Source organism: Elaeis guineensis, chromosome 2 (assembly GCF_000442705.2).
Source record: "Elaeis guineensis isolate ETL-2024a chromosome 2, EG11, whole genome shotgun sequence".
NCBI classification, from domain to species: Eukaryota; Viridiplantae; Streptophyta; class Magnoliopsida; order Arecales; family Arecaceae; genus Elaeis; species Elaeis guineensis.
The window spans coordinates 124,407,340-124,415,354 of record NC_025994.2 but is presented as its reverse complement, the minus strand read 5'-3'; positions in this window follow the sequence as shown (position 1 = coordinate 124,415,354).

Here is an 8,015-nt window from a genome sequence, read left to right as displayed (position 1 = left end):
CTGAACCGCTGGTTCATGCCAAACCGGCCAACGCATTTAACTGACCAGACCCGGTCCAGTTCGAGCATCGGTCCCGGGTTAGCTTCAAACTCCAAACCGCCATAAGTTCCCCTATAAATAATGCCCGTCTCCTCGTAATTGTCCGTTGGATCACGGACTCTGCTCCTCTCCCTTCATGGCGTTCCCGCCGTCCTGGGGGGACGAAGGCGTCCTCTCTTTCCGTTCAGGCGGCTCGATGGGCGAAGGTCGTCGCCTCTTGTTCGGTCTGGCAGCTTTGATAGACGAGGGCGTCGTCTCTTCTCTGGCCGCTTTGATCGGCGACGAGACTCCGTTCTTGGCCAGCGAACCCCTCTTTCTCTTTTGCGAGAGCTCTAGCCGCAGGAAATCTGACAAGCTATCTAGGGTTTTATTCGTTCTAGCAGAATTTTTCTATTTCTTGAAGGATTAGATCCTTCTTAAGAAGGATTTCGTTAACATTTGACCTTCTTTATCATCCTGCTCTAGAATTTGGTTTTCTTGTGTGTTTTCTTTTCTTTTCTTCATCCTGCCCTAGAATTTGGTTTTCTTGTGTGTTCTTTTTCTTTTACTCGTTTGATGACGACTTATGAATCCTCGAATTGAGATCAATGAATTTCTGCGGACGTGTTGGTATCTCGAATTGGTTTAATGCTACTGATGGGTGATACTGTAATGTTATGGCTAGTATCTTTCTCATTATTTCTTTTTGGTTGTGTTGATATTTTTATGATATGCTATTTTTGGCACACGTCTGCAGTTGATTCGGTCCTACAAGGCATTGTCATTGTCATATTAAAGGAAGTATCTTTCCTCTACCGAAAAAAAAGGAAGCATCTTTCTGGGGATTTCTTTTCGGTTTTGTTGAAATTCCTATGATTTCCTAACTTTAATAGAAATGTCAGCAATTACTTGAGTCCTATAAGTCATTGATCTTGCCATATTAAAGTTAATATTTTTCTTGATGATTTCTTTTTTTTATTAAAAAAAATCAATGATTTCCTAAATTTTAACACAGATATTTGCACTTATGCAGCTACATATTGTTATTGTCATCTTAAAGCAAGTATCTTTCTGAGGATTTCTTTTGGGTTTTCTTGAAATTCTTAAGATTTCCTAATTTTAACAGAAATATGAGCATTTACTTGAGTTCTATAGGTCATTGATCTTGCCATCTTAAAGCTATATTTGCTAATGATTTTTTTTTTGAAAATTTCTACAAATTCCTAACATGAATACTGATATTTGCACTTGCTTCAATCCTTTAAGTAATTGACGTTGCCATCTTAAAGCTAGTACCTTTCTGACAACGTCTTTCGGGTTTTCTTGACATTTCTATGAAATCTATATTGTGAATGATCCAAAAGAAACTTCTAATGTTTGTCAATCAAACTCTCACCACTCCTGTTTCTTTTTGGTGCTTGTATGGTTGAAAAGATGGCATATCACCGATTCATTTCTGAATTTTTAAGCAGTCTTTAGACATAAATATTCCATATCCAATTAAAGTTATCCCTTCTGATCAGGATTATGGATAAACTAATTTGGCCAATTATTGTAGCATCTTCATCGCTTCATGATCAAGTGCTTCCTCATTTTTCCAAGGGTTTAAAGTTCAAGTTCGGTGAGTTGAGTCTGTTATTAAATCATTTTTGCATCATGTTTACGTTGTTTTTTTTTTTTTCTTTTATCCAGTCCCCCCCCCAATACCTTCCATTTCACTTTGTTGGATATTACGTTGGTTTATGCTTAAAATACTTCATGATTCTTCAAAAAAAATGCACGATCACATATTATTGTACTTTGGGTCCTGATGCGTACCATATTTTATGATGTCATAGTTGTTGATGTTACAATTTCGATGAGTTTTGTGAGGAGAAAGCCTTCTTATTGGTGAATTCTGATGCATAAGCATGAAGTGTACCATGTCAACATTATATTTGATTTGTTTGTCATTTTATCGACTAATTTTAGTTGGTAGCATCTTTTGCTTCCAAATTTTGCTTTTTTTCAGTTATTTGCTGCACCAACCCAATTATATGTTGAGTTTGAATTTTTGTTTTGCAGTTCTGGTTTCAAGGTAAGGGGCACAGTAGAAGGGTATCTTAAATTTTTGTTTTGCAGTTATGACACAATGGAAGCATGACGTGAGGTATATTTCAGTAGGGAGGCATACGAAAATAGCAGAGGCATGATATGAGGTATTTCACTAGTTTAATAACCAAAAGAGTACAAACTCAAAACTTTTTTGAGATACTTTGAAAGCCTTTCCATCTAAACTGGTTTTAATAAGCTTGCTAGTGCAAATAGCTGTTTCTTAATTAATAACAATGCAATACTAGCTCTGATAGGTCCCACCCTGATTGTATACGGATGGAAGTGTTACGTTTCATGGAAATAGATAGAGAAGTTAAGTGAGCCATGTGCTTCATTTACTATGCAGTACTTTGAATCAACTTACCAAAAACTGATTTATGTAACTACATCTTATATTTAGATAGTGACATTATTCATAATATATATTTCCACAATTAATCTCCAAAAATGATGAAGCACATTAGTCAGTTTCTATTGAATAACATTAAATTTTTAAACACAATTGCTTGTGTTTTTGTCTTTCAAATAAGTAAAACACCCCTGTTTTTATGCTTAGTGATAGTTGCTAATATAAATTATATCTTAATCTTGGAGCTAGTTCTAAGAATACGCTAGTTCTAAGAATTCTTCTTTTTAAGGTATGAATGATTTTTGTAATCTTCTGACATGATGCAATATGTGGTTATGGATAATTGGCATGGTAGTGTGCTCTTGCCTTAAGGTCACCCAATGTCTGAGTTGCATCTCCAATGTTGGCAAATGATGGTAATCGCTCTTCCATTTTCCCAACATCCATGGTCATTTTCTTCTGTCATTCTGAAATGGTGCCTGGCCAACTCCAACTGGTTATTAGACTGAATGTAATATCATAATATAATTCCAGGGTAACAAAATTTACCATCAACATCTGATACATGTTTCTTTTGAATTTGATTCCAACCACTGTGTCTTGCCAGTTAAAGCCAATTGGAATAGTTTACTTACCACGAAACCCCAAAAGCTTTAGTAAGCTTTTAGGAGAGTCATCAACAAATTATATCAAGCCTTAACACCTCCCCCCTCCCACCAAAACCTGACCCAACAAAGAAAAAAAAAATCACACACACACACAAAAAGAAGAAAAAAGCGACCTGGACCATGCAGATGAAGGCATAAACAAGTCAAGATGACTCAACTGAATACGAGTCAAGAATAGACTAAAGAAAATAAACAAATAAAATTAGCTGGAATGGGGATTTGAATCCGTGACCTATGGTTCTGATACCCAGTTAACTTATTACTAAGCCCCAAAAGCTTAAACTGTTAAGGAAGGGATCAACAATGTATATCAGGCCTTGGCAGAAATATGCATAAAGAAATGTGCTTTGCAGGTATGATAGGCAACGTACTTGGTGAGATCCAGTCAGGCCAAATTATAGGAGGGCATATGCAACTACAATGTTGATGTAAAGTATTGTAAGTAAACCTAACATATCCCAGTCTAAATGTGACCAACGCTTTGAATACTTATTGTTTCCATCCATCACAATCCTACCTAAAATCTTGTCTACACAAGATAGGGACTTGGTTATATTACCAAACAGATTGGGACTTGCTTAAGTTTTTGTCCTATATTCTGACAAAATGTGAATACATTCTGTTTTGGTATTCATTCTAATGTTTACAGTAAGATCAAGATGGATAAAATGAAGAAAGAAAAAAGTGAAAGGAAAGAAGAAGAAGAAAAAGAAAAGAAAGGGAGGAAGAAGAAAGAAAGAAAGGAAAGGAGGAAGAGATGAAAAAGAAAGAAAGAGAAAAAGAAACAAAGAAATAAAGGAAGGGATAAAAAAATAAAGAAAATAAAAGAAGGCAGATAAGAAGAAAGGAACGAAAAAAAAAAGAAAGAAACGAAAAGAGAGAGAGACAGAAGATATCTACCAGGATGCATTATTTAGATGAGAGGATAGCAGGACATCCCATTCTATGGAGAAATTGAAATACCTTCATCCCATGAGATTTAAATCTTATTTTTAACACTGATTTTTTTGTGTATACGTGCTTGAATTGCTTGCTTGATTCTTTTAGGTATTGATTTTAACAATGATCCCAGATTTATCATAGGATGTGGTTTCCTAGGGAAGAATGCTGCATATCAACATGTATATCATGTATATGCAAGATTATTTGATATGGATCCTACCATTAAGGGCCGTTGCAGGAGAGGGGATTGCCAAGGGTGTTAACAAGGTGCTTCTTCTCCTAGTCTTATACCGTCTTTTAAATAGAGGTAATCATGTTTAACAAATCAAATGCCTTTTGCATGCCTCTTGCTAGGATATATTTTTTATTATAGAAACTGTTGCAGCCAACTCCCTCATCGCCTGTCACCGAAAATGAACACCTATAAAACAGCGTCCACGCAAATCAGATTTGTGTTCGGCAGAGATCCTCCGATGCCTAAGTCAGAGAGGAAAGTTGATGAACAGGAGTTGAATATAAACAGTAGCAGAGTTTTGGCCCAGCATCAGCTTACCAGTCCCTTTTTCCTTATCCTCTTTTATAGATGAGATTTTCGAAACCGTCGGATGTGGTCCCGTGTTTTATGACGCTAAATCATCGAGCCATAATTACGTAGTGGATCGTTAATTTTCACTGATCGCACTGTGATATGCGGTCGGTAATCGTTCGTGACGGTTATAGTATATTTGAATTGACTGACCGACCATATGTCGGTAGAATTCATGAGCGACCGTCGGTTAGTAGTTCTGTTATGCCGATGGTCTAAGTCGTTTGTTGCCGATTGGTAGTAATCGAATTATTAATCGATCAGCCGACAATAGATCGGTGCGGTTCGCTCAGTTGGTCGATGAAGAGTTGGAACCGCATATTCAGCCGATGTAGAATCAAAATTGTATGTCCAGTCAGTCTGCTGTTATTGAATCGAAGTCGATAGTCGCTTTCAGGGTCATGTCTGTTTATGGGGGCAGAGTCAGGTGTCGGTCTGTGTTGGAGATCAGTCGGTTTATGGAGGTCGATCGATTTATCCTAACAGTTGCCCCCTCACTTCTGAGTCCAATAGTGAGTTGCCTTAGGCATCGCCACATGGTCAGTTGCCTTGAACGAAAGGAGTTGTTGTCTGTTATGTCAAATCCCAACTCTGCCACCACATTCTCTGGATATAGATCGTAGATTTGACCATTTCGCAGACTTTGTAGAATCTGCTAGTCACGTAGTTTCCAACATATTTAGTTAGGATAACGATGGTAAGTCGAATATCCATTATCTGAAGCTTGATCGGGTTTATTCATCATATTATTTGATAATCGATGGCAAGCCGAATATCTCTTGACTGGCTGTGGTCATGTTGGTATAGTTTCAATCCGACCTTGATCGTCTTGGCATTTTATCTTTCTCAGTTGATACTAAGTCGGCAAATTAGCCAGCTGCTTCAATGGAGAGCCAACTATGACGGCAGCGCGGCTTTTATGGAGAAAGTCTACATCACTAGCATTAACCTCCAATTGAAGTCGATAAGTCAGTTCTGCAAGGGAATCGAAATGTAGTCGGTGTCGAGATAGTCGATCCTCTGACTTTTACAGTGAAAGTCGAAGTATATTCGATGTTGAGATAGTCAATTTTTTAATTTTTACAGTGAAAGCCAAAGTATATTCGATGTCGAGATAGTAGATCTTCGAGCTTTTACAGTGAAAGCCAAAGTATATTCGATGTCGAGATAATCGATCCTTTGACTTTTACAGTGAAAGCCTACATACTTAATGTCGCTTTAAAATCATAGTCGAAACGTCGATTTTTGCAAGAAGACTGAAATATAGTCGACACTAAAGCAGTTGATTCTCCAAGTAGTTGCATTCGAAAGGAAGTCGAGTAGAATAAAACATCCGTCATATTTTTATTAGCTAATTATCGAAACAACAACAGCATCGTCGTGAGGAGTTTGAATTTTTCGAACATCTTTTTTCGAAAAAGTTATTATATTGAGTTATTGTCGTTTTGCCGACTCTTTTTTCGGAGTTATCCCTCAGTTCAGTCATCCGGAGATCATATTGATGACTCTTACAATCGACTGATTATTTACAACTTCCTCGATCGGCTGGAGATTGAGTCGGTGGATCCCTCTGATATTTTCTGAGGTAACCTCGTCATATCAGAATCTTTATTTCATCTTTGAGTTGGATGCATTGTTTGGTGTCATGATCATGGTCACAGTGAAACCGACAATACTTTTTTCGATCACGGTTCCTCATTTTCATCGATGGAGGGTGCCGTAGATATTTCGTCCTTTCGATCTCCATGAGGATCTATGCACAAAGAGCAGAAAGAGGGGTATAGGAGTCATACCTGTTATACGTCGGCCTTGGACTCCGTTGTCTGGGTGAGGCTTGCTTATTAGTCGGGGACCTACTTGATTCGGTCGGAGCCCCACTCTTCTTCTGCTTCTTCTGACCTTTGCTCTCGATTTGGAGCCAGTCAGAGACTCCTTCGTCCGCGTGCATGTACTTGTACGTGCGCTCCAAGAATTTAGCACACGTCTGAGGGAGAGTCTTGTCCAGTGAATACGTGAATCAAGATCTCTTCAGATCTCTTTTCATGGCCGATATGGCCATATCTTCATTGAGGTCCTTGACCTCGAGCGTAGCCGCGTTGAATCGGACCATAAAATTTTGAAGTATTTCGATCTCTCCTTATTTGATCGAGAAGAGACTATTCAAGGTTCGTGGCGGTCTCCGACTAGTGTTGAAGTGGGCCACGAAAGAATGTTCCAGCTGTCCAAAAGAGTGGATGCTTCCCGATCGAAGCCCGGAGTACCAGACTCGAGCAGCTTTCTGAAGTGTGGCTAGGAAGTCGATGCATAAAAGGGCGTCGGTTGCCCCTTGGATTGTCATGAGAGCCTTGTAACTCTCAAGATGATCAACTGGATCGGTGGAATCGTCATAGGGTTCCACGTGCGGCATCTTAAACCGAGTCGAGATCAGTTCATCCAAGACATATCGAGAGAGAGGTTGGGTAGTATGAAAATCAAAATCGTTTGAAGATTTCTGACCGTCCACCTATAGTTGGACAAGTTGGCGGTCGATTTTTTCGAACTTACGTTCGTAGTCTTCGAGCCGCTGGTGGTGGAAAACTCCAGGGGTTGAACCTTTCGATGAGTTAGAGGGGAAAGCAGACGGTGTTCGTGGTCGCTTTCCCTTTCTTACTTGATCCAACTGAGAAAGAGAGGGATGTCGTGAATGGTGGGTGGCGCATCAAGAGCGCTGCGAGTGCCACTGCTCGTCTCGATGAGAGAGCCGAGACAATCACTCCAGAGAAGGAGACGATGATCTCAAGGATGATGGTGGCTGTGCCTGAACAGCATCGATTGTGCCATCGGTTGCTCCATTGGTAGCTGTTGCTGCTGGGTTTATTGTTGCTGGAGGCTTCTGATCACTTTCGTAAGAATGTTCATTTGCTGCATGACTGCAGCAATCTGGACGTTCGTGGTGACCATGGATCGCAGAGAACTGGGCTCTGCTACTGATGGCAGGAGAGGAGCCTCTTCCCGATAGGAAGAGTGCCTCGATTCGGTTGCTGTTGACTGTTGAGCTCTAATTTTCATCATTGTGAGTTGTCTTCTCCCCTACCTGGTCCGTCAATCTGTTGTGACTAACTTCCTCATCGTCTGTCATCGGGAACGTTCATTCGCCTCGTCGCCTGTCGTCGCCAGCGTCCATGCAGACCGAATTTGTATCCGGCGGGGATCCTCTGATGCTTAAGTCAAAGAAAAAAGTTGGTGAACAGGAGTTAAATATAAACAGTAGCAGAGTTTTGGCCTAGCGTCAGCTTACCAGTCCTTTTTTTCTTATCCTCTTTTATAGATGAGATTTTCGTAACCGTCGGATGTGATCCTGTGTTTTATGGTGCTAAAT